Source organism: Sinohyriopsis cumingii, chromosome 12, assembly GCF_028554795.1.
Source record: "Sinohyriopsis cumingii isolate HCF-2022 chromosome 12, ASM2855479v2, whole genome shotgun sequence".
NCBI lineage: Eukaryota > Metazoa > Mollusca > Bivalvia > Unionida > Unionidae > Sinohyriopsis > Sinohyriopsis cumingii.
In genome coordinates, this window is record NC_142972.1 from 57,648,403 (window position 1) to 57,673,442 (window position 25,040).

The 25,040-nt window shown below is 37.2% G+C and overlaps 1 protein-coding gene, 1 long non-coding RNA gene and 1 other non-coding gene across 6 annotated transcripts in view; 2 read left to right on the forward strand and 1 right to left on the reverse strand.

Moving 5' to 3' along the window:
* Window positions 1–25,040, reverse strand: part of LOC149786526 (uncharacterized) — a 222,868-nt gene that overhangs the window by 146,193 nt on the left and 51,635 nt on the right. Inside the window, exon 1 of one of the 4 annotated variants that reach the window (XM_089977031.1) lies at window positions 12,917–12,935. The exons of the other annotated variants lie outside the window; for them this stretch is intronic. The gene's annotated coding sequence lies outside the window, so the exon portion shown is untranslated. Of the gene's footprint in view, window positions 1–12,916; window positions 12,936–25,040 lie in introns of those variants that run through there. 4 annotated transcript variants of the gene reach the window in all.
* Trnal-caa (transfer RNA leucine (anticodon CAA)) lies at window positions 9,871–9,947 on the forward strand. The gene has a single exon. It is a non-coding gene; the product is annotated as a tRNA-Leu (tRNA).
* LOC149786528 (uncharacterized) lies at window positions 11,993–24,074 on the forward strand. Its single transcript, XR_016424954.1, has 2 exons — window positions 11,993–12,108; window positions 23,863–24,074. It is a non-coding gene; the product is annotated as an uncharacterized LOC149786528 (long non-coding RNA).

Consider the following 25,040-nt stretch of genomic DNA (forward strand, 5'->3'; position numbering starts at 1 on the left):
TTTAAGTATTGCAACCTCATCTGTCCCCAAAATATGGAAAACTGCAAAAGTAACTCCTATTCACAAATCTGGTTCTAAGGATGATGCTGATAACTACCGACCAATTTCAATACTACCAAACTTGTCAAAATTGATTGAAAAACATGTCCATGACTCATTCATGTCATATTTAACCAAACACTTGCTGTTACACCCTAATCAATCAGGCTTTAGACAGAACCATTCCTGTGAGACTGCCTTGATCTCCCTAACTGATAAATGGCTTCAAGCACTTGACCAAGGTAGAATAATAGGAACTGTATTTGTAGATTTCAGGAAAGCTTTTGACATGGTGGATCATGAAATCCTTTTGAAGAAACTGAAAATCTACCAGTGTGATGAAAGAACAATTAGATGGTTTACTTCATACTTAAATGAGAGAACACAACATGTTTACATAAATAATGTTCCGTCTGAACCTGAAACAATTAGATATGGAGTACCACAAGGCTCAATTCTAGGTCCACTACTATTCATTTTATTTATTAATGACCTACCACTTTTACTAAGAGACTCAATATCATCTACAGATCTCTATGCAGATGACACAACATTGTCAGACATCCAAAACACAAAGCATGAGCTCGAAATTTCTTTACAGAATGCACTAAACAAACTGGAAAACTGGTGCACATGTAATGGCATGGTGGTAAATACTGGTAAAACTAAAATATTACTTATCTCAACACGGCAAAGAAGGACAAATCTTGATAGTGATGAACTATGTCTGACATGGAAGGATACAAATCTGCAAATAGTCTGTCATGATAGGCTACTTGGTGTTCTGGTAGATAATAACCTATCATGGACTGAACATATCAAACATACCAGTAAAAAAGTCAATTCAAGTTTATGGCTTCTCAGTAGGATAAGACATTTTCTCCCTGAAAGGCACAGGAAACTATTTTATAACAGTTACATACAACCCTATTTGGACTACTGTAGTACAGTATGGGGTAATTCAAATGATAAAAACATAGCAAAGCTGGCACATCTTCAAAAAAGAGCATTTGGGCTAATATCAATCCAGAAAGAAAGCAAGGAAAGTTTAGCTGGTAGGTTAAAAATATTACCTATTAAAGACCGAATCTGTTTGAGAAAAGCCAAATTAATGTACAGGATATCTCAGAATAGTGCTCCTGAATATTTACAATCACTATTCCAGTATAGGCTACCTGGTAATACTCCCCACCTGCGATCCATGTCTACTAAACAGTATAAAATTCCCAAACCAAATAAGGAGTTATTTAAAAAAAGTTTCCAATACTCTGGAACTCTGCTCTGGAATAGTATTCCAGCTGAGATTAGAAATGCCCACTCTATTTCCTTCTTCCAAACCCAATATATTCAGTGGCTTCAGAGATGCAGCTTAAATAAATAAATTCCTTTGTATGAGGGCCTCAAGGTAGATTAGTTTTTAGCTAATTGTGTTACCCTCTTTAAATAAGGTCATTATTATTATTATTATTATTATTATTATTATAAAAGAGTGCTTGTTAGCCACTCATGCAAGTTAGATGCCTTTAGATAAACTTGTGATACAAGTTTAAACTAATCAGGATTTCTCCTTCATGGCAAATCAGGTAGAATCTGTAAACAGTCATAATATTATGTACTGTCCAGGTTACATAGCATCTCTGTGACCACGTGTTATGTTACATATCCCCTCTGTGGCCATGTACTATCCACATTACATAGCTTCTCTGTGGCCATGTGTTGACGAGGTTACATAGCCCCTCTGTGGCCATGTGCTGTCCAAAATAAACACAACCCCTCTGTGGCTATGTGCTATCTATGTTTCATAGCCCCTCTGTGGCCATTTGCTGTCCACATTACACAGCCCCTCTGTGGCCATGTGCTGTCCATGTTACGTAGCCCCTCTATGGCCATGTGCTGTTCACATTTGTATTATTTTGTATTCTACAGATGGGATCTTGAGATGTGAACAGACATAACATCATGGTTTTGAATACCTAATTCATAAAACTTTTATCTGCCAACAGCGAAAATTATGTCACAATTTCCCCTCTTAAGCCTAAATGTAAAAATGGCTAATTGCCATGTACACTATCAAATATGATATTCTGAGCATCACCTGTCTCTACCTTAAATACATATCTGTACAATGAAGTGAAGCAAAACCATAAATGCATAACATAGGAATTCTTCATCACAGCGTAACAGTCATTCAAAATTTATATTTCAAACAAAGGTACCATATACCATATATATTCACTTATAAGTCAAACCACAAACTGCATAGACCCAGATCTGCTGTTGCAAAATGTGCCAGCAAATTTTAATATATGCAGTTTGACAGGAATAATGAGTATAACAAACAACATAGATCCTGATCTGCCAGTGCATTGTGTGATGATCATGGTCTATGTTTTTTGCGTATGCAATTTATACATGACTATATATGGCAAGCAGACAAATCTCACCCTGTTTTCGAATATCCTTTTAATCCACTATACAATATGATCGGTCACTTGTCACTGGATTCAAAAGCCTGGATGGCAGAATAATAATTAATCTGGTGCTGAGCAAGGAAATATTTACTTATTTTTATCAAAAGGTATTAGGTCTGTAAACTCTTCAATGCATGCAAATGCTGTTGAAAATTTCTCATTGGATGCTATAATACTAAATATCTGAAACATCAAAAGCTTTTGAATTATTTTGATTCATTCTCAACTGCTCTTCACATCTTCCATATCTTTTATCAATCACTGAATTAGACATCAGGCCATCTGCAGCAACTTATTTTCTAAGTGCCTTCAATTGCAGCCTTGTTCAATTATTGACAATTTAGTACAAGCCTCTAATTTATGAAATAATGTCTATAGTATGGTCAAAACCAAAAGAGTAATGGATGTGGTTTTATCAAAATGTGGATTTTATACAAAATATTTAGAAATTCTACAAATGTGTAAGTCACTTTGTAGGAGAAATTCTGTACCAAACCTTTATCAGTTACGAAATGCCCGATATGGCTCATTTAGCCTTCCATACTTTTCATTTAATCAGGTTGACTTGTTTCATGCGCTGTAATATTTCTGTAAATGTAATTTTTTGTCGTATCGTGTGACGCTTTTATTGCTCACGTGGCACGTGCGAAATAATGTATTATTGCGCACTACTATATATATCGGGTAGACATATTGGGGGGCACAGCCAATATAGAGGGAAGCTCTTAAACATATTCAGCTGTCGGGCATGTGTTTTATATTCATTTTATATGCTTTTGTGTTATTTTCATACCATTAGTACCAGTGTTTAATATATTGTCATTTGTCATCCACGAACGTGTTTATTGTTTCTTTAAAACCCTGCCCGGTCTCAAAGGGTCGGCTCGACTACGTTACAATTTTGGTGGCAGCAGTGGGATTCAACTTTCTATCCGAGAAAACTTTTGGATTGGTAATTTGAGTTTGCACATCCAACAGTGTCGGGGAAAGCCCTTGAGACAGGAGTGTTTTGAGAAATAATATTGTATATCTGATTGTAAACGAAACTGAACTTTTATCTTTAATCAGAGAAGCATTTAATTTATTGACGCTCGTTTTAGAATGTACTAGTATTTAAAATCATGTCGTCCACTAGCCAATTGGCAGAGCTTGGTAAGCAATTGGGATATGAAGGTGAAACCTTACGACAGTCTATTAAGGATGAACAAAATAGAGAACGAGAGTGACGCGTCGAAGAACGAGAGGCCGAAAAGAAAGGTTTCAACGCGAACAGGAGAGAATTCAGGCGGAAAAGGAAGCCAAAAAAGAAAGGTTACAACGCGAACAGGAGAGAATTCAGGTGAAAAAGGAAGCCGAAAAAGAAAGGTTTCAACGTGAAAAGGAAGCAGAACGCGAGAAACTAGAACTAAGCGTGCGCATTGAAAAGGAAAGAATCCAGGAAGAACACGAGAAACTAGAACTAAGCGCGTGCATTGAAAAGGAAAGAATCCAGGAAGAGCGAGAGGCCGAAAAAGAAAGGTTTCAACGTGAACAGGAATCACAGCGCGAGAAATTAGAGCTAGGCGCGCGTATTGAAAGGGAAAAGCTAGAATTAGAACGGTCTCGACTAGAGAACGATAGGGTATCGCAGCTGGGTAAATTAAAAAAACCACAACTTCCAGCATTCAAAGAAAATAAAGACGACTTGGATAGTTACCTGTTAAGATTCGAAAGGTATGCTACTGTGCAAAAACTCAAAAAAGAAGAATGGGCATTACACCTTAGCACTTTGCTGAAAGGTAGAGCTTTAGAAGTGTACTCTAGGATACCGAGCACAGAGGCAACTAATTACGATTTGTTAAAGGATGCATTACTAAAAAGGTTTGAACTTACTGAAAGGGGTTTTAGGGAAAAATTCCGATTTAGTAAATCAGAAAAGGGAGAAAGCTTTGACCAGTTTGTATATAGGATATCTAATTACCTATTCCGTTGGTTAGCTTGCGGAGGAGTCGCAAAGACTTATGATGCAGTATGTGATTTTCTCATCAGAGATCAATTGCTAGCAGTATGTAGTAAGGAACTATTCCAATACTTAAAGAGAAAACTATTAATAGGTCTAGCGAAATGGCTAAACAAGCAGATATATTCGCTGACGCACACGGAGGGGTTCTGAATGTGGTATCCCGGGACACGAGGGGTCCTAAGGAAAGTAAGCAGGTGAATTCAGATAAGAGTAGTTTCGGGAAGAGTTTTCCACAAAACCGAAGGGGGGAATTAGTTAGGTCAGATCAGATGGGACCTAGAAGTCAGGATAGACAGAGAAAACAATGTTTTAGTTGTGGAGAATGGGGCCATATGTCTAGTGCATGTCCGAAGCGTAAGAGGGATTTACCAAAAAACGGTAGGGGTCTCGTATATGGTAGGTTCGTCAGCTCGTGTAGAGAGCAACAGGAGTAGCTCCAATCAAAATGTGTCAAACGTAGCAACACAGAGCGAGAGGTTAGTGAATGGGGTTAGGGCTTCAGTACTTAGAGATACTGGATGTAATACTGTTGTTGTTAAGCAGAGTCTGGTAAGGCCAGATCAATACCTTGGAAAAACAGTGTCTGTCAGAATGATGGATAATACTGCAGTACAGTTGCCGACCACACACATCCATATCGAAACACCCTATTGGACAGGCGCAGTGACAGCGTGTTGCATAAAGCGACTGTTGTATGATTTAATTGTAGGTAACATAGAAGGGGTTTTGAATCCCATAGCACCAGGGGTAACAATGGCCGATGTTCCAACTTCCATGGCTATTGAAACTAGGTCGCAAGCTGCTGAGAGTAAGAAACCTTTGCCAAAACTAAAAGTACCTGATGCTATACCAATGATAAATAAAGGTGCATTAATCAAGGAGCAAACTAGAGACGAGTCGTTGTCGGTAATCAGAAATAAAGCCGCATCAGGAGAAGTCATGAAATGTAAAGGTGGCGGTTGCCATAGATTTAAATATAACAACAATATTCTACATAGGGTGCATACTACTCGTGAAGGCAGACGATTTACACAGGTAGTGGTGCCACAGAACTATAGACTGCATGTGTTGAAGTTAGCACACGAGTCGACAATGGGGGGTCATCTGGGGTCTACAAAAAACCAAAGACCGAGTATTTATGGAATTTTACAGGCCAGGGGCTCACGGTGATTTAACTAGGTATTGCAGATCATGTGACATTTGTCAAAAAACAATATAAAGGGAGAGTCAAGCGCGTACTTATCGGTAAAATGCCTTTGATTGAAACTCCATTCAAGCGCGTGGCGATAGATATTGTTGGTCCGTTATCACCTCTTACAGATTGTAAGAATAGGTACATCTTGACCATGGTCGATTATGCAACCAGGTACCCGGAAGCCGTCGCTCTACCATCCATCGAAACTGAGCGATTGGCATGTTTAGTAGGCTGGGGATACGGAAGAGATTATGACAGACTGTAGGTCACAGTTCACATCAGAACTCATGGCAGAAGTTAGCAGACTTCTATCGATCAAGCAATTTATGGACCACTCCGTACCACCCAATGTGCAACGGGCTAGTTGAGAAGTTCAATGGAACACTCAAACAAATGTTGCGACGGATGTGTGCAGAACGTCCGAACGATTGGGACAGATATCTGCATGCAGTATTGTTTGCATACCGAGAGGTTCCTCAAAAGAGTCTAGGGTTTTCGCCTTTTGAACTCTTATATGGCAGAATGGTGCGAGGGCCGCTGAAAATTCTAAGACAATTATGGTTGGATGGTGAGGCAGATGAAGAGATTCGAACCACATACCAGTATGTGTGTGATTTGAAGGACAAGTTGAGAGAAACTTGTGCAATAACCCATGAAACGTTAAGGAAATCTAGTAGTCGCGCGGCTCACTATTATAATTCAAAAGTGCGCGATAGAAAATTCAAAAATGGGGACAGAGTTTTGGTTTTACTTCCGACTGATAGAAACAAGTTATTGTTACAGTGGAAAGGTCCATATACCGTCGTAGATGAAAAGGGAGGTATGGATTATACTACTGATGTAGGTGGGAAGTCCCACATGTTCCACGCTAACTTATTCAAACGCTATTACGATCGAGCGAATGCAAATACAGAACAGGGAATTTTAAACGTAGTCGGTGTAGCCATCATCGAGGATGATGAGGAACAAGAGTCCGTTCCAGGACTTAATTTGAATGGATTACTGATTTACGAGATGGGTAAGACTGGAGTCAATATGAATCCCGATTTGACGGAATATCAAAGAAAGAAGGCTCAGGATCTTGTTGACAAATACCCAGACGTATTTTCGGACAAACCTGGTCAGACAGATGTTCTAGAGCATAGAGTTAAACTTACGTCACATGAACCATTTCGGGTCAAGGGTTACCCTATGCCTCATGCATCCAGAGATATCATCGAAAAGGAAGTCGAAGAAATGCTTAAGTTAGGAGTCATAGAGAAGTCAGGCTCACCTTATGCATCGCCTGTTGTCCTAGTTAAAAAGAAAGATGGCACAAACAGGTTCTGCATTGATTTTCGCCAATTGAATACGCGAACGGTATTTGATGCCAAACCCATACCGGACGTAGAGAGCATCTTCGTACGTATGGCAGGGCACAAATATATTACGAAGCTGGATCTGACAATGGGATATTGGCAGATACCGCTGTCGATGGAAATGAAAGAAATGACTGCGTTCGCCACCGAGAGTGGATTATACCAGTTTCGAGTTTTACCATTCGGGTTGGTAAACGCTGGGGCTAGCTGTGTAAGGCTAATGCGGAAAGTGATGCAAGGGCTGAAACATGTGGAAACCTATATTGACAATATCTTTATATACAGCGACACATGGGAAGAGCATCTGTGCGATGTTGCCAGGGTTCTAGATCGATTACGTAAAGCTAAGTTAACTGTAAAACCTACCAAATGCAACGTGGGGTATGGAAGTTTGGAATGTTTGGGACACGTAGTTGGAAGGGTGAATGAGTTGAAACCCAACCCCAAGAAACTTGCAGTAATCAGGGATTCAGTGCCACCTGTGTCAAAGAAGCAAGTTAGGTCATTTATTGGCCTGGCAGGATATTATCGTAAATTCATCCCTAATTTCGCGGCCATTGCCAGTCCTTTAACAGACCTGACCAGAAAGGGACAGCCAAATAAAATTCAGTGGGGGGAGAATCACGACAGAGCTTTTAATACTTTAAAGAAGCTGCTCACAGAAGCCCCCATACTAAAGTTGCCAGAACTGAACAAAGTGTTCATTCTGAGAACCGATGCTTCAGAGTTAGGACTAGGGGCGGTATTATTACAGGAACAGGATGGAATCAAACTCCCAGTCGCCTACTGCAGCAGGAAATTGCTTCCAAGAGAAAGGAATTTCTCGGTAATAGAAAAAGAGTGCTTAGCAGTAGTCTGGAGAATAGATAAATTCCAAACCTACCTCCATGGCCGAGAATTCATTTTGTAAACAGACCATCAGCCTCTACTTTACCTCAATAAGGCCAAAATTAATAATTCACGGTTGATGCGATGGGCCTTATCTTTACAACCTTACAGGTTCCGGATTGAAGCCATCAAAGGCACGGAAAATGTAGGTGCAGATTATCTCAGTAGAAATTGAACCATTCTGTTGACCATATCGTGTGATTTCGTCGTCTTAGAAAGTAGGTATACTTTTCTGAAGGGGGGAGGTGTGTTACGAAATGCCCGATATGGCTCATTTAGTCTTCCATACTTTTCATTTAATCAGGTTTTCTTGTTTCACGCGCCGTAATATTTCTGTAAATGTAATTTTTCATTGTATCGCGTGACGCTTTTATTGCTCGCGCGGCACGTGCGAAATAATGTATTATTGCGCACTACTATATATATCAGGTAGAGATATTGGGGGGCACAGCCAATACAGAGGGAAGCTCTTAAACATATTCAGCTGTCGGGCAGGTGCCATTGTAATTTTGTTAAAGCCAAACAGTTGGCTTGCCGGTTATGAGCAGCTGGATGGGCTTGTGAATACCATGACATCTGGTGTACCATTACTAGTATAACCCACCAATTCAGTGTCAGCGTACGGGTACAAGTGCGGAGGGGAAAGTGACCATGCCAGAGAGAAGGCCGTGTCAACATGTATTTTCCAATCAAGTAGTGTTTTGACTACAAGTAAAGGACAATAACAAGTAGTGTATTGACTACAAGTAAAATACAATAACAAGTAGTGTATTGACTACAAGTAAAGAACAATAACAAGTAGTGGTTTGACTACATGTGAATTATGACAGTAGTGTCTGACTACATAAATGTTTGCAACCAGTAGTTGATTATATGGGTTTGCAACAAGTATTTGTTTATATGAATGTTTGCAAGAGATATTTGTGTACATGAAGTTTACATGGAGTTTCTAGAACGTTTTGACTACTTGAATGTGACATAGTAGTCAAAGTATATTTCATATGTGTTTTATATTCATTTTATATGCTTTTGTGTTATTTTCATATCATTAGTACCAGTGTTTAATATATTGTCATTTGTCATCCACGAACGTGTTTATTGTTTCTTTAAAACCCTGCCCGGTCTCAAAGGGTCGGCTCGACTATGTCACAATCAGATTGAAAAAAAATACCTATAAAGTTTTCTGTACATACATTTACAAGCATGCAACAAGATTTCCATCAAGATATGCTCATATATATGAATATCATTCACATAAACACAACACAGTTTTATAACAGGCATACAGACAGGTCATTAATAGCATCCTCAAACAGACAGATCACTTCAAAAAAACTTTTAAAAGATCACACATTTGTATATAACTTGTAGTGACTTAATTGGCATGTTGTTGTTGTTGTTGTGGGGTTTAATGCCATTTTTGAGCACATGATAGGCTATACGTGGCGGCCAATATTAATGGTTGAGGAAGAACCCAGAAACCCCCCAGAAAGAACCACAGACCCACAAGAAGCTACTGGCAAGCTTTCTCACATACCTACATTGGCTGAATCCGAGACTCAAACCGGTGCAGACAGAGGTGAGATGACAGTGATCTGTAACAGAAAGTGCTTTAGACCACTCGGGGCCCCCTAATTGGTATGCAAATACTTCTACCATATATTAACTTACTTATAACAACACAGACCCTGATCTGCCATTTCAAAATGCACCGGGAGATTAGGCTATATGCTATTTGTTCAAGCAATTACTCCAAACAAATTACAGACAAATAGATCTGCTGGCACACTATGTGATGGCAGATCTGGGTCTATGTAGTTTGCAGTCAGGCTGACTTAAAATCAAGTATTGATGGGGATAATTTTAATTTCAGTTTAATGCAATGCAGCATCTTACAATTTCTCTCCTATATTTTAGGACCGCTCCGGTGGCCTAGTGGTTAGAGCGTCTGCCTCAAATGCAGGAGGTCATGGGTTCGATCCCCGACCGAGTCATACCAAAGACTTACAAAAATGGTACAAACAGCTGCCTTGCTTGGTCTCAGCATTAAGAGGTTAGTGTTAGGACTGGTCGGCCTGGTGTCAGAATAATGTGACTGGGTGATACATCATGCTACATGTCTGCGGCATGATGCCCCAGTGCTAGACATCACTACAAACTACCGCATTGCAGACATCGTAGCAATATGACTGAAAAATTGTTAAAGCTACGTTACAAATCCAAATCACATCACAACACTAACACCAATATTTTAGGTAACAGGTAATAACATGATATATCATATATATTCCCTTATAAGTCAAGTCAAACTGCAAACAACAAAGATCATGATCTGCCATAACATGATGTGCCTGTAGATCAGGTATATGTCATTTATTCCAGTGATTATTCGTAAAGAACTGCACAGACCCAGATCTACCAGAACCTTTTGCAACACTGACAGCAAATCTGGGTCTGTACAGTTTGTGACTGGGCTCGACTTTTAAGCGAGTATATACAGTTAGATAGAGTTGTTAAAACCACCATTTTGATACTGACTCCTGATTAATCTTGCTGCCAAATGCTTTGCAACTGTGTTTACAGAAATGACTGAACAGTAATATATTTGAAAATCATTCCACAATTCATCACTAAATCCACTAAAGCTGATTAACCATTCTTAAAGAGAAATCTTTGTTCAAACACAAGCACCTGCTAGAGTGTCCACTGAAAAATGAAACTGTGTGTCTGTGTTGTGTGTGTGTGTGTGTGTGTGTAAGTGTGTCAGAGTGTATGTGTGTATGTACGTGTGTGCGTGTGTGTGTTCAACACAATAGTAGCTAAATGGTTTATACTTAAAGTACCAACACAATCCTTGGTAAACGTATGTACCTGATATTTTTTGTAAAAATACAAAACTTTTTATTTTCAATCACAATGACCATGATCTTCTATCCTTTAGACCTCAAATTCAATATGCTTCTATTCTTGTTGGAAGGTGCAAGACATCCACAAAGTTAAGCCATCACAGCAACCTTTACCTTTAAACATGTGTATGTGTTTTTGATTTTTAACACAGCTTTAAAAAAGTCTCAGTCATATCAATATGATGTCAGCAGTGTGACAGTTTACAGTGATGTCTAGCATTGGATTATCACCAGTCACATTATCCTGACACCAGGCCAACCAGTCCTAACATTAACCTCTTAATGCTGAGCACCAAGCGAGGCAGCTGTTAGTACCATTTTTGTCTTTTGTATGACTCAGCTGAGGTTTGAACCAATGACCTCCCACATACGAGGTGGATGCTCTAACCACTATACCACTGGAGCAGTAATTAGACATAAACATTTATATGCTCCTTCCTTACCGTAAGTGCAGGCATCCATAAAATTTGGTCCTAGCGTGTGATCTAGAACTAATTCTATTTTTTGCAAACCATTTTTAAAATTCTTTTCTTTTTCAGTGACCCTGACCTTGGTCCTTTGAATCCAAAATTGTTGGTTTCTTTCTCACCACAAAATGCAAGCTTATCTGCAAATGCAATGAGACCCCTCAAAACCGAAAACTCTTTGAACCCAAAATATTTTTCAGATTTAAGAAGTTTTTGGTTAACTGAGGTTTTGCAAATGTGAAAAAATATATATTTTTCTAAGAACAAACGTGACAATTGAGAGAATGGAATTATGGGCTAAAAAGGGCAAATGAGATTTATAAACAGTAAATAATATTGTAAACAAACCAAATAAGTTCTTCAAATAGAACCAGGATGAAGCACATGTCCATGATCAAATAACAAGATCACACACCAAAATTTATCATGGGGCAACTATGATTCTAAGGGCTGCACACGATCTTGGGGTGATTGATTCTCAGGGACGTACTTGCACCTATTAGAAAAGTTGATTTACACACCTTTGGTAACATGCATGTTTGTAGTATAGATATGGTATGATACGGATAGGATGAGATTTATAAATAGTAAATATTATTGTAAACAGACCAAACTACTTTCCTCAAATAGATGCAGGGTTGGTCACAAGTGAAATATGTCCTTGATCGCACTGTATTCTTTACCTGATTGACCTGTTTTACACTCTTAAATGGGCCTGTCTGGTATGTTCATTGACATTATTTTATCTGTGTGGATGTATTATACGATGGGTCAACTTACAGGTAAGCTGCAATGTTTACTAACAGTCACATCTCCCAAAAAGTTTCAACTGAGTTTATACATAAAGGTTTTCAATGGAGCACATGCACCTTTTAGAAAAGAATTTCTCACTGTTTACACATCTGGATGACATGCCTTTGCTTCTAGGATAGCTATAGGTCACAATGATGAAATGAGTTTTATAAACAGTAAATATTGTTCAGAAAGTTCTACATGAATCAGGACTTAGACTCCGTAAACTCTAATAAAATAAATCTAAATTTGTTTTTGTTGTTGTTATTATTGAACTGTAAATGTCATTTTGTTAACACCATAATTTGCTGCTTTGAAGCTTCATCCCTTGCAAACATCAAATAAATGATTTTTAAGAAAAGACTGTCATAAAATATTTTTTCAAAGCATTTGAGAACAGATACAATTATATAATACAAATCAATGTTGAAATAAAAGTTAAAGAACATTTTCAATTTCCTACATTAAATAGTTTGGAAACAGTCATTTTTTGACAATATCATGACCTAAACATGCTATTCAAAACGGTGAACTATTTAAAAAAGTTCAAATGTAAATAAGAGCACAGTGAACAGACCATTCAACACCCAACCCACATTTAACAGTTATCTACATAGGCACCAGCAGGATACGTCTGACATTGGAGATAACTGACCAACTTGCTTAAATGACCTCAAATTTTGGTCATTGTATAGGATTGTGTTTTGTGTGGTTTAACACATGATAAGGTGTCCAGTGTAAGAACCAAGAAAGAACAACTGATAGATGGAAAGCTACCAGCATTGCTTTCTCACATACCCACACTAGTCAAGATGAGCCTTGAACACACATGGACAGAGGCAACATGTCAGTGATCTGTAAAGAAAAGTACTTTAGGTCACTCAGTGGCCAAGGGATGTGGTCCTAAACATATTTTGCAATAAACATTACTTTCTTACTAGACTCATCATAACTGATGTATCCAACCAATAACAAGATTTTCAAAATGGCTGGTGTGGTGGCCATGTTGGATGTTCATGCAATAAGATTTCCATTTAACACCAACTAGACCATAGGATGAATGGTTGTATCAAGTTTCATGCTCCGGTTTATAAAGAGTGGTGACAAAAAAAATTATGCTAACGGACAGATGACGGACAAAAGACACCAGATGACGGAGCATTCCATAAGATCTTCTGTTCCATGACCAGGTGAGCTAAACAGAACACATATTGAATTACCAAGATTCACTACACAAATTATCCTTCTTTAGTTGTACACAGGTTGATCAAGCCATTAATTCACATGACTCAGCCCATAGGTAATGAATGCATTTACATTTCTTTTAAAGTGAAAACCATGTCTAAAGGTATATGTAGTAATGGGAATCATTCCAGAATGAAGGCTATCATCTTAATCCTACACACGATGATGTAATCAAATATTTCGGTGAATGGATGGTGTGTCATTTTATACTAGCACTCTAAAGGACAAGCTGATGTAACAGATTTTGAAGATACTGCATTCACAATATCTGATATTGAGATACATTGTCCCATTTTAGTCATTAAGCAAACAGAAAAATTGCTCTAGTGTAGCTAGTTAGGTATTTTTACATATCTCTAATAACCACTATAAATCAGTATTACATTTAAGTCCTATTTTCCTAGATGTATCATGTAATGACCTGGTTTAAACGTACCGTATATACTCACTTATGAGTCCAAGCGCAAACTGCCCAGACCCAGATCTGCCATCACACAAATGTACCAGCAGAACCTGAGCTATGGTTTTTTGCAGTTTGATTTTGCTTATCAGTGAGTAGTTTAAATCTTACTTTTCCTATGGTTCATTTCCATTGAGTGCTCTTTTTGTCCTTCTTAAGTTAATCTTCCACAAAGCCAATTTATGCTCTTTATCTTCAATACTGAGGTTTACTGAATGGCATTTTTTTTGTTTTTTGTAAAGTCAAAATTTGAAGCGGGAAGCAAGACAACCAAGTGTAACTCTGCCAGCTCAACATTTAAGGTTTTTGTTTAAGTTATCTGCATATGCAGGCCCTGGTCTTCTTTTATTCCTCTGACCCCTTACCTCACATCAAGAAAACTATTAATTTACAGCCTAATATAGAAAGGCATCATACACATAATACTAATCAGATCTAACTGCACAGACCCCAATCGGCTTCTGTATAATGTGCCAGCAGATCTGTGTCGATGCAGTTTTTTTAAAGGGACAACCAGTTCTAACATCAACCTCATAATGCTGAGCACCAAGCAAGTACCATTTTTATAGCAGTACCATTTTTACTTTAGTCTGACTCGGCCGAGGCACAAACTCCCCCACATCCGAGGGGTTTATGTTGGGTACAGTTGGACCCAGACTTGTAAGTGAGTACATGCAGTACTTTGCCCTCAAGCAAACGTCTGACAGGTAACATTATGGATTTAACATACAACCTTAATTACTTGCTATATTTTACTACGCTGGAATTTTTTAGAACATGTGGCATCAGGATTTTTATGTCAAGTACATGTTGTTATAAATCAGATCTTCAGTGTAGAAAATAATCCATGTAGGTATTTTATATGTGGAAATTTTAATGCAGGAACAGGCACTGCTCCTGACTAAATTGTGGCAAAAAATAATGTCACTATATTACTTCATGACGATTATACACTAAATTATTTTATATCTCATGCATAGCCTGGTACTGGACAGGTTAACAAGAATGGTAATGTGTAATTTGACCTTGGTAATAAAACTTCTTTCTGAACTGTATATGAGCCAGTTGGTTACAATATTGGTGTTAATTATTCCACTTTTATAAATAATCTGGGGTGATGTTTGATTGATTATTACAGAACTGAATGGAGTGGGTAAAAAAAAAGCATATACCCATAACCATAGTCACTTGTCACCTGAAATTTGACCATCATTTTATTCTTGCACATGTTTACTGAGTATCATGCATACTCTGAGTAAACCGACACATAGATTTTTGCTTTGGTATCTTTTCATGGAAAGTCAAGGCCCTTTTGAAATTCTGGACACCGCGCCACCCCACCCCACCCCATTACAAACACATGACCTTATCTGGTCCTGTTATTATATTCAGGTAATCATTATTTCCTTTTTAATACTTTTTTGCGAGTTCTCTGAGACTTAATTCTTATCAATGTGCTATCAGATTTTCAAAACTCTAGATATAATTGTAGTTAAATCATGATTTTATTCATATAAACGTTCTGTCTAAATACTTATGCGAGTCTGATATTGATGATGATTTTTTTCCCTCAATGAAACATATATCTGATGACATACTAAACTGTATTTCTTATCTAAATGTGAATCATGATACAAATTAATTGTTCTATTATGAATATTTCTTAAGTAGTTTATTCCATAGTGGGTCTTATCTCTTACAAGCGCCTTGATCTAAAACATAAAATAAGAAGTCAGAATTTGTCACACTTAGATTCTCCTTGGTATTACATAGAATATGAAGCTCAAAGAAATCAGTCTACTCAATGCCAAAATATTTATCAAAGAAATGAAACAGTCATATATAGGATACACGGCAATGACTTTGATTGTTCACTCGATTCTGTGATGAACCAATTCTATCATTTAAAACAGATCGGCTATCGATATAGATATATTTGTGTTTGAAATTCGCTGAATGATTTATTTCAAAGAGAAGTGCACCTTTCTAATTTAATGTATTATCACAGTTGTTTATCTAGCTGTTTAGATTGAGGTTTTTGTTTCTTCCATGTACTGGGGATTGTGCCATTCTGTTCTTTATATCCTCAGATTTCTGTTTGTTCTATCTATAATTTCACACTATTTTAATATTTACTCAATCTGGGCAACAATACTGAGGGTGATCACCCTTTAAATAGCAATAGATAAATAAAGAGGTCACCTTGTAAGAAGGTACAACCTCACAACACCAACACTAGTAGCACCACTACAGTTTGGACGCTTGTTTAAATCAAGTGACTTGTTTTTCTTGGCGTTGTTTTTACCTCAAATGGTGCATTTAATGAAGCACAACATTAGGCCGATAAATCAAACCTTCACCCATGGTGATATTGATGTTGGGGTTAGCTCAACAGTCTTCTAAAGCATTTTTTACCTATGGACAAATACTTGTATAAATTTGCTGATGTGTCTCCCAAAGTCAGCTGACCAGTTTTTTAAAAACTGGCATTCAAGGATGTGTGTGTATGTGTGTGTGTGATTTGGATTTTTAATGTAGTTTTAACAATTTTTCAGTCATATCACTACAATGCCTGTAGTGTGACAGTTTATAGTGATGTCTAGCACTGGGGCATCATGCCGCAGACATTTAACATGATGTCCCACCCAGTCACATTATCCTGACAGTGACACCAGACCAACCAGTCCTAACACTAACCCCTAATGCTGAGCACCTAGCGAGGCAGCTGTTAGTACCAATTTTATAAGTCTTTGGTATGACTTGGCCAGGGTTTGAACCAGCAACATCCCACATCCAAGCCAGATACTTTAACCACTAGGCCACCAGAATGATATGCAATTTTGTTTTTGGAGTTCTGACATAAAGAATATTTAAATCTAGTTATCATACGTATATATTATGTGACAGGGTTTATGTTGCATCACATCTTGTCTACTTGTTTTGAATAAGAAGGCTACACTTAAGGTGTGTCACACAGAGCAACATGTTACATTTATTTATCGATTGGTGGTTGTTGTTTGTTCCAGTTCAGAGTAAAACATTAACTATTAATCAGAATTGTAACTTGTTCATTGTAAGAAATGCCAGAAGTATTTGCATCCAAACTTAATCTAAATAGATACAAAACAATAGAGAAACTTCATGCAAAAGTGGCTATTACATGATCTGTAAAGTACATACATGGGTAACATGCTTAGCATGTCACCTTTTACGCTGGTATATGTCATCCATGACTAAATGTACCAATGGGATGGATTGCTTTTTACTAAATGCGCCAATGGGATGGAATTTTTTTTATCTCAGAATAAGCAATGGGGCAGAATCCCAAATACATGAGTTATAGTCACCTTGTTGATTTGCAGATGAAGAGAAGGTGTTATCAATAATTTCCTTTTTCACTCAAAGAAATGAATGTCTGTGTCCACTGCAGTTATTTTGCATCTGCATGAAGTACAGTATGAATGATTTGGTCATCCCCTCCCATACTTGGACTTGTTCTAGATAAGATATTTACACAGGAAAGAGAACTATTTCTTCTGTTTTGAGTGTGTGTGATTTGGATTTTTAATGTAGCTTTAACAATTTTTCAGTCATATCGCTACAATGTCTGCTCTAACCATTAGGCCACCGGAGCGGTTCTTCTGTTTTGAAGATAGCACCATAATGCCATCCAATTATAAGTAAAGACATAAAATTGAGAATAAAATATTTTAATGGCATTCTAGCAGTACAAAATAAAGGATGTTGGCGACCAGGACAAGTCTTGAATCTGATGAAATATACAGAATAAATGCTGTAAAAGCTGAAAAACAATTATCGACACTTAACATGTAGTCTTTTGCTTCAAAGTATTTCTTGCTGTCTTGTCAAGGATGAGAATGTCATATGAACAGATGATAAATTTATGTCTGTAAACTGCATCCCAGAAATACAACTAATGTCAACATGGCACCACCATCAAGTTGATGTGTGTATCAATGTGTCATATTGTAGGCTGCATATCACGAATCATATTGTATGTCACCCATTCAATCCTTGTGTTTGAATATTTAATTGTTAGCCTAATACAAACAGTTTCATTCAACCGTCCACAACTTTGACACGATCTGCCAGCAATAGCGTATTATGCAATGTTTCTGATATTTTGCTGATCTTGCAAAATATGAGAAGTAACTATGGTCAGTAATTGTTCATAAATATTAAAGTAATTTTTATTCTTGACGTATCATATGTAAATAAAAAAGAAGACAGTTGTTTTCTTGATCTTTATTTGTCTGAACAAATATGAATTTTCTATAAAAAGAAATGAGGTTGCAATTTGTTAGCAAGACTAAATTATTCCATTTGTGTACATTCATTTATTTTTGTATGCATCATTTTTATTGATTTAGCAACCCAACTGCTTTTCTGTGAGTTTTAAATTCCCAAACATTTGATCAGGGACACATGCGAACAAAATTTGGTGTGTGTGAAAAAAGATGCTTTTGATCAAAGACATGTATTTGCATGTACAAGTCCTATTTAGATGGACTTAAATCTGTGGATATTTTCTTATTGTCCTCACAGATGGATCATTGTTCCTTGGTACTTTCATGGTCTGAAGCAACCACATGATCCACAAAAATTGTTACCCCACTCCACTCCACCTTTAGAATAATGGAAGGGAATTCAGTTTTTCATTCATAAAATGAAGTTTGAAAAGTGGAATATCTTTAATACTTATCTATATCTTTCACTTTCAGAACTCAATCAGAATGGAGCCTTACCTTCCTGATTTGTAATAATTATCATTCATAGCAGGGCTTCCATGTGCTACAGCTTTTTGAATTGGACCTCAAAGCGACCTCAATACATTATCATAAATGTTCTACATAAGATCAACCATGTCAATGACAACTGCACAATTTCGTCCAAACTGACAAGGGAGATTACTTGATTAAAAATTTCAAAACAGTATTTTTAGCCATGAAAGTAAGTTATGTGCCAATAGATAACCTTGATAAATACATAAGAAACTTGTTCCACATACAAGTAGTTAATTTTTAGGAACATTTGCTTAGGCATGACAAATTCACAAACAAATCAGCAATGGCTATCAGTGACTGCAAATATCGTCACACTGAATATCATAAATTATGTCAAACTTTATTCCACTTTTAGTAACAAACTGACACTTTTTCGCTCACAAAAACATCTGGTTGGCACTTAATAAGCAGAAACATCTCACTCAGAGAGATTAATCTCTTATACTGGAAGAACCAAAGTCTCACCCTGAGAATCAAACCCCTCACCCACACACTAACAGATTTCATTGCAAAACATTATCCCTGATCAAAGCTTAAGATTCAAAAGTAATATGTAAATGAAGACCCTGACAAGACATTCCTTCCTTGATACCCGCATGTGCAAACTCTGATCAGTGTTATGCTAACAACTGTAGCAATGGGAAATATTTGCAGCTGGACTTGCATTCAAACTGGGGATTCCACAATGCAAGTCCAGTAATATACAACAGGCAAATGGGGACCTCTATAACACAAGTCCAGTGATGAACAGCTTCAGCACTAAACATTTACACAATACTAACCTACAAGGCTTCTGCAAGATCTGGCCATATTGAAAATGTCCTCCTGTCAGTTAATTTATGCTGCTGACCCCCAGAATTAAATATCCACTGTAACATTTAAACCAATTAATTCAGTGTTTTATTTGTTCAACACTGATAATGAATTAGTGCTATACACTGTCCATGCCCAATACTGAGACTAACATACATTACACATTGATCCTGTCCAACACTGAAACTAACTTTGTAATCTGAAACTAACATGAAGAGTTTTATACTGCCCCAGCCTGGCACTGATAATGACATGAAGAGTTTTATACTGCCCCAGCCTGGCACTGATAATAACATGAAGAGTTTTATACTGCCCCAGTCTGGCACTGATAATGACATGAAGAGTTTTATACTGCCCTAGCCTGGCACTGATAACAACATGAAGAGTTTTATACTGCCTCAGTCTGGCACTGATAATGACATGAAGAGTTTTATACTGCCCCAGCCTGGCACTGATAATGACATGAAGAGTTATATACTGCCCCAGCCTGGCACTGATAATGACATGAAGAGATTTATACTGCCCCAGCCTGGCACTGATAATGACATGAAGGGTTTTATACTGCCCCAGCCTGGCACTGATAATGACACAAAGAGTTTTATACTGCCCTGGCCTGGCACTGAAAATGACATGAAGAGTTTTATACTGCCCCAGCCTGGCACTGATACTAACATGAAGAGATATATACTGTCTCAGTCCAAATATGATACTTACATGAAGAGTTATATACTGCCTCAGTCTAACACTGATACTAACATGAAGAGGTATATACTGTCTCAGTCCAACACTGATACTAACATGATGAAGTATATACTGTTCCAGTCCAACACTGATACTAACATGAAGAGGTATATACTGTCTCACTCCAAATTTGATACTAACATGAAGAGGTATATACTGTTGCAGTCCAACACTGACACTGACACTGACATGAAGACTCTCAAACACTGATACTGACATGAAGACTTGTATACTGTCTCAGTCCAATACTGATACTGATATGAAGACTTGTATTCTGTCTCAAACATTGATACTGACATAAAGACTTGTATACTGTCTCAGCCCAATACTGATACTGACATAAAGACTTGTACACTGACTCAAACATTGATACTGACATAAAGACTTGTATACTGTCTCAGTCCAATACTGATACTGATATGAAGACTTGTATTCTGTCTCAGACATTGATACTGACATGAAGACTTGTATACTGTCTCAGCCCAATAGTGATACTGACATAAAGACTTGTATACTGTCCCAGCCCAGTACTGATACTGACATAAAGACTTGTATAATGTATCAGTCCAATAATGACACTGACATAAAAACTTGTATACTGTCTCAGCCCAATACTGATACTGACATAAAGACTTGTATAATGTATCAGTCCAATAATGATACTGACATAAAGACTTGTATACTGTCTCAGACATTGATACTGCCATGAAGACTTGTATACTGTCTCAGCCCAATAGTGATACTGACATAAAGACTTGTATACTGTCTCAGCCCGATCCTGATACTGACATAAAGTCTTTTATACTGTCTCAGACATTGATACTTACATGAAGACTTGTATACTGTCTCAGCCCAATACTGATACTGACATAAAGACTTGTATACTGTCTCAGACATTGATACTGACATGAAGACTTGTATAATGTATCAGTCCAATAATGATACTGACAAAAGACTTGTATACTGTCTCAGTCCAATACTGATACTGACATAAAGACTTGTATACTGTCCCAGTCCAATACTGATACTGACATGAAGACTTGTATACTGTCTCAGCCCAATACTGATACTGACATAAAGACTTGTATACTGTCGCAAACCAATACTGACACTGACATGAAGACTTGTATTCTGTCTCAGCCTAATACTGATACTGACATGAAGACTTGCATACTATCTCAGTCTAATACTGATACTGATGTAAAGACTTGTATACTGTCTCAGTCCAATACTGATACTGACATGAAGACTTGCATACTGTCTCAACCCAATACTGATACTGACACAAAGACTTACTGTTGCTGACATACAATACTGATACTTGTCACGGAATGGTGTAAATGTTGTTAATTAAATACATGTACTCGGGTTTCGTTTCTTTTTCTCTGTACAACGATACCCGAGGGTGATTATAATATGGTCTATGTATTTCGAAATCGTGAGTACGATTCGTCCTGTGCCACACGTGCAAGGTGCCTTTGATAAAGAATAACGAAAATTCTAAAGGTATAAATACGTTACTACATGTAAAGGACCTTTACAATACTAATGGTTTTGTCAGCAAGCGGCCTGCTTAAAGGATTCGCACAACTCCAGCTGTAGGGCTGAGTTTTGATGGTAGGAATATCCGGGGTGTCCAGTGTTGTCAGAGTGTAGAAATGTCCGTGTGTCCGGAGCGTTTAAGGTGCCGGAGCGTCTAATGTCTAGCGTCCGGAATGTCAAGAGTGACTAAGGTGACCCAGCTGTAGAGCCGTCAAAGGACCAGGGGGTCCGGAGGGTCTAATATTTCAAGTGTCCGGAGGGTCTAATGTTTCAAGTGATCATAGTATTCCAAGGGTCCGGAGTCTATATTGGTTGTGAAATTGATTCGGAGGAGCTGTGGAGCGGATATGGTGCACGGGTGACGGAGTGCATCTCCACACATGTATTTTTAGCTGTATGCTAATTTTGGGTTAGTAAGACCCAGTGTATTATTCAGGACTGGAAGGATAGATTGTATATCCGTTCTTGTTTAGTGACATAATTTCGCTACCTGAGCGAATACATTTTTTTTTACTATGTGTAAACGCTTACATTGTTTACTATTTGAGTGAACTATATTCATCTTTCCATTATTGAATCATTTGTGAAATCATTTATCCTGTGTTTTAGGGTTACTGACCTAAATTTATTTGTACATTTTTTTCATCTTTGAAACTGTGCGTTTTTTGTTAAATAGATCCAATATTTGGATTATAAATACGCACATATCTTCATCATCCACTACTCATATAAATCGCCACATTAAACCATATATCTGTGTCGTCAAAACGTGTTCTGTTGTTAATCCGAAATATCCCACCCGGTTATCTTGTTACAATACTGACATGAAGACTTGTATACTGTCTCATCCCAATACTGATACTGACACAAAGACTTGTATACTGTCTCAGTCTAATACTGATACTGACATAAAGACTTGTATACTGTCTCAGCCCAATACTGATAATGACATGAAGAGCTACATACTGTTGCTGACATACAACAATTTCATCACTCTCCCATGCAAATGTTCAAACTTAATTTGTTCAACTTAATTTAAAAAGTGGAAGAGGGAGGGATTACTCAGAAATATATATATCACTGTGTGCAAAATATTCAGGTTAACAATTCTGACAGCAGCTACATTTGAGTGAGTCTATTTGGACTAATTTAGTGCAAAACCTGATAGTTGATCCAAAAGTTCAAATTTATAATAAAATTTTATTTATTATTATATTAAAAGGTATTCTGATGACTGTGGAACAACAATAAATGGAATGTAAATGTGATGACATGGTACCGAAATAAAAAAAAACTTTCCTATACAGCTGCCATTGGAATGAGGTAGTGTTGAAAACTTTGATGAGCCAGTTAAATCTGGTGAAGCCTGTACCAAGTTCCTTTATTTTTGTATGCAATAATGAAAAACAATTGTCACCACCATTTTTTTTCCATTGTTGTTACCTTTAGAATTTCATGGTTTTCTATATGGGCCTGCATATTCACTTGTGTGTAATATATATATATATATATATATATATATATATATATATATATATATATATATATATATATATATAAAGAATACAAACCATAACAATCCTTTGACGTGCACTGGATCCAGCAAAGGATCACATGTGTCAGAGTTTGTTTAAGGTAAATGCAGAAAACTGACAACAGTCAGTGCAAAAGTATTTTCAAACTAGCCTGGGTATTTCTGACTCTAAACGAGTCTTTTTCAAAGGCAATTACAAAACACAGACAAGACAAACAGAAAACACAAAAAAAAATCGATGAGGTTACAGAATTTTATAAAACTATTTACAGGAATAAAAACTTGTAAGTTTTGATGCTTCAGCTAGTTGGCTTCAACTTGATGCTGATGCTGAATCACTACTTAGAAAAAGATAAGCCTCACCGGAATCTGTTTTATAATGCCAATTTACGGAACTGCAATTTATATCACAGATATTTCAAGGTTTCAGTAGTAACTGTAGGTTACTGGGTGACTAAGCAGATTGAAAGACTTATTTAAATGAAAATGTGATAACTGCAAAAAGATGTTGATTTTATATGTACATGTTTTTTTCTAGTCTTCTTGGTTTAAACCACTTGGTTTCAATGTTCTTTGTATACAGTAAGATTCCTTCTCTTTCCAGGTTTTGGAACTCTAGTTGGGGTTGTGAGCAATTGCAATAAGTGTTACATTGTGTGGCCATAGGAAGTGGAGTGTCCTGCAACTTGACTTCTCTACAGCCTCTTTGTCATCCAATCAGATCTATGAAGATTGCTCCTTTTATTAACTTTTCAGTTTCTCTTACATACTGAAGGCTAAAGATCTTACATGTGATGAGATAAATTACACGCTCTATTTAATCATTTTTTTATTTTTTACAGGGCATTGGGGTGGCTGTGATTTTTGGTCTCCAACCTTGATAAATCTTTTATTTTACCTCAAGATTACTGTTTTTCAATTAATGTGATGGATAATTCTTTTTCTATTACATGTCTTAGCCAGAATTCGTTTTCCAAGCTATTTAGGGGCCCAAAGCTGTTCTTATTTAATCCCAGCTGCCCACCAGCCTTAAAATTGGTAAGGTTCAATGACCACAATAAGCAGGGCAAAACCACTGTTTGATTAGAATACACCTGACTTCTATATAGCAAATAGGCAGGGGGAGGGGTTGGGGTGGGGTGAATTAGAATAGCCTTAGTGACGGGTGACCACTATTCAAAGGGGACCATTAGGACAGGTCTGACTGTACTGAGCATGTTTTGGTTAAATAATTTATTACTCTTTATAATAAGTCAGTAAAAACTTTTAATGAGATAACCTTTGGAAATGTTGGCAAATCCCCTTCTGAGTTTGAAATCGTACAACTGACAAAAACTGTCACCAACATCAGAAGAGTGATCCCAATTTATCCACACAAAATACTGAATAATACATTGCTGTAAAAACAATGAGATCTGAATTCTAATGTGTTATTATAAATAAGTGGCCCTGTATGCCTTAGCAGCTATATTAAAATGAACAGCACTGACTAATCTACCATAAATATTCGATTATAAGTCAAGTAAAACAGCAAACAACAAATGATCCTGATCTACCTTAGAATAATGTGCCTACAGAACTGGGTCTATCTTATTTGTTCTAATGATTACATATACTCCTAACAAACTGCAGAGACCCAGATCTGCAGGCACTTTATGCAATGGTACATCTGGGTCTGTGCAGTTGGACTTGTCTTATAAGAAAGTATACATGGTATATGACTGTTAGTCCACAGATGATCTATGCCTCATACAGTTGGGTTTTTATTATTATACAAGTACA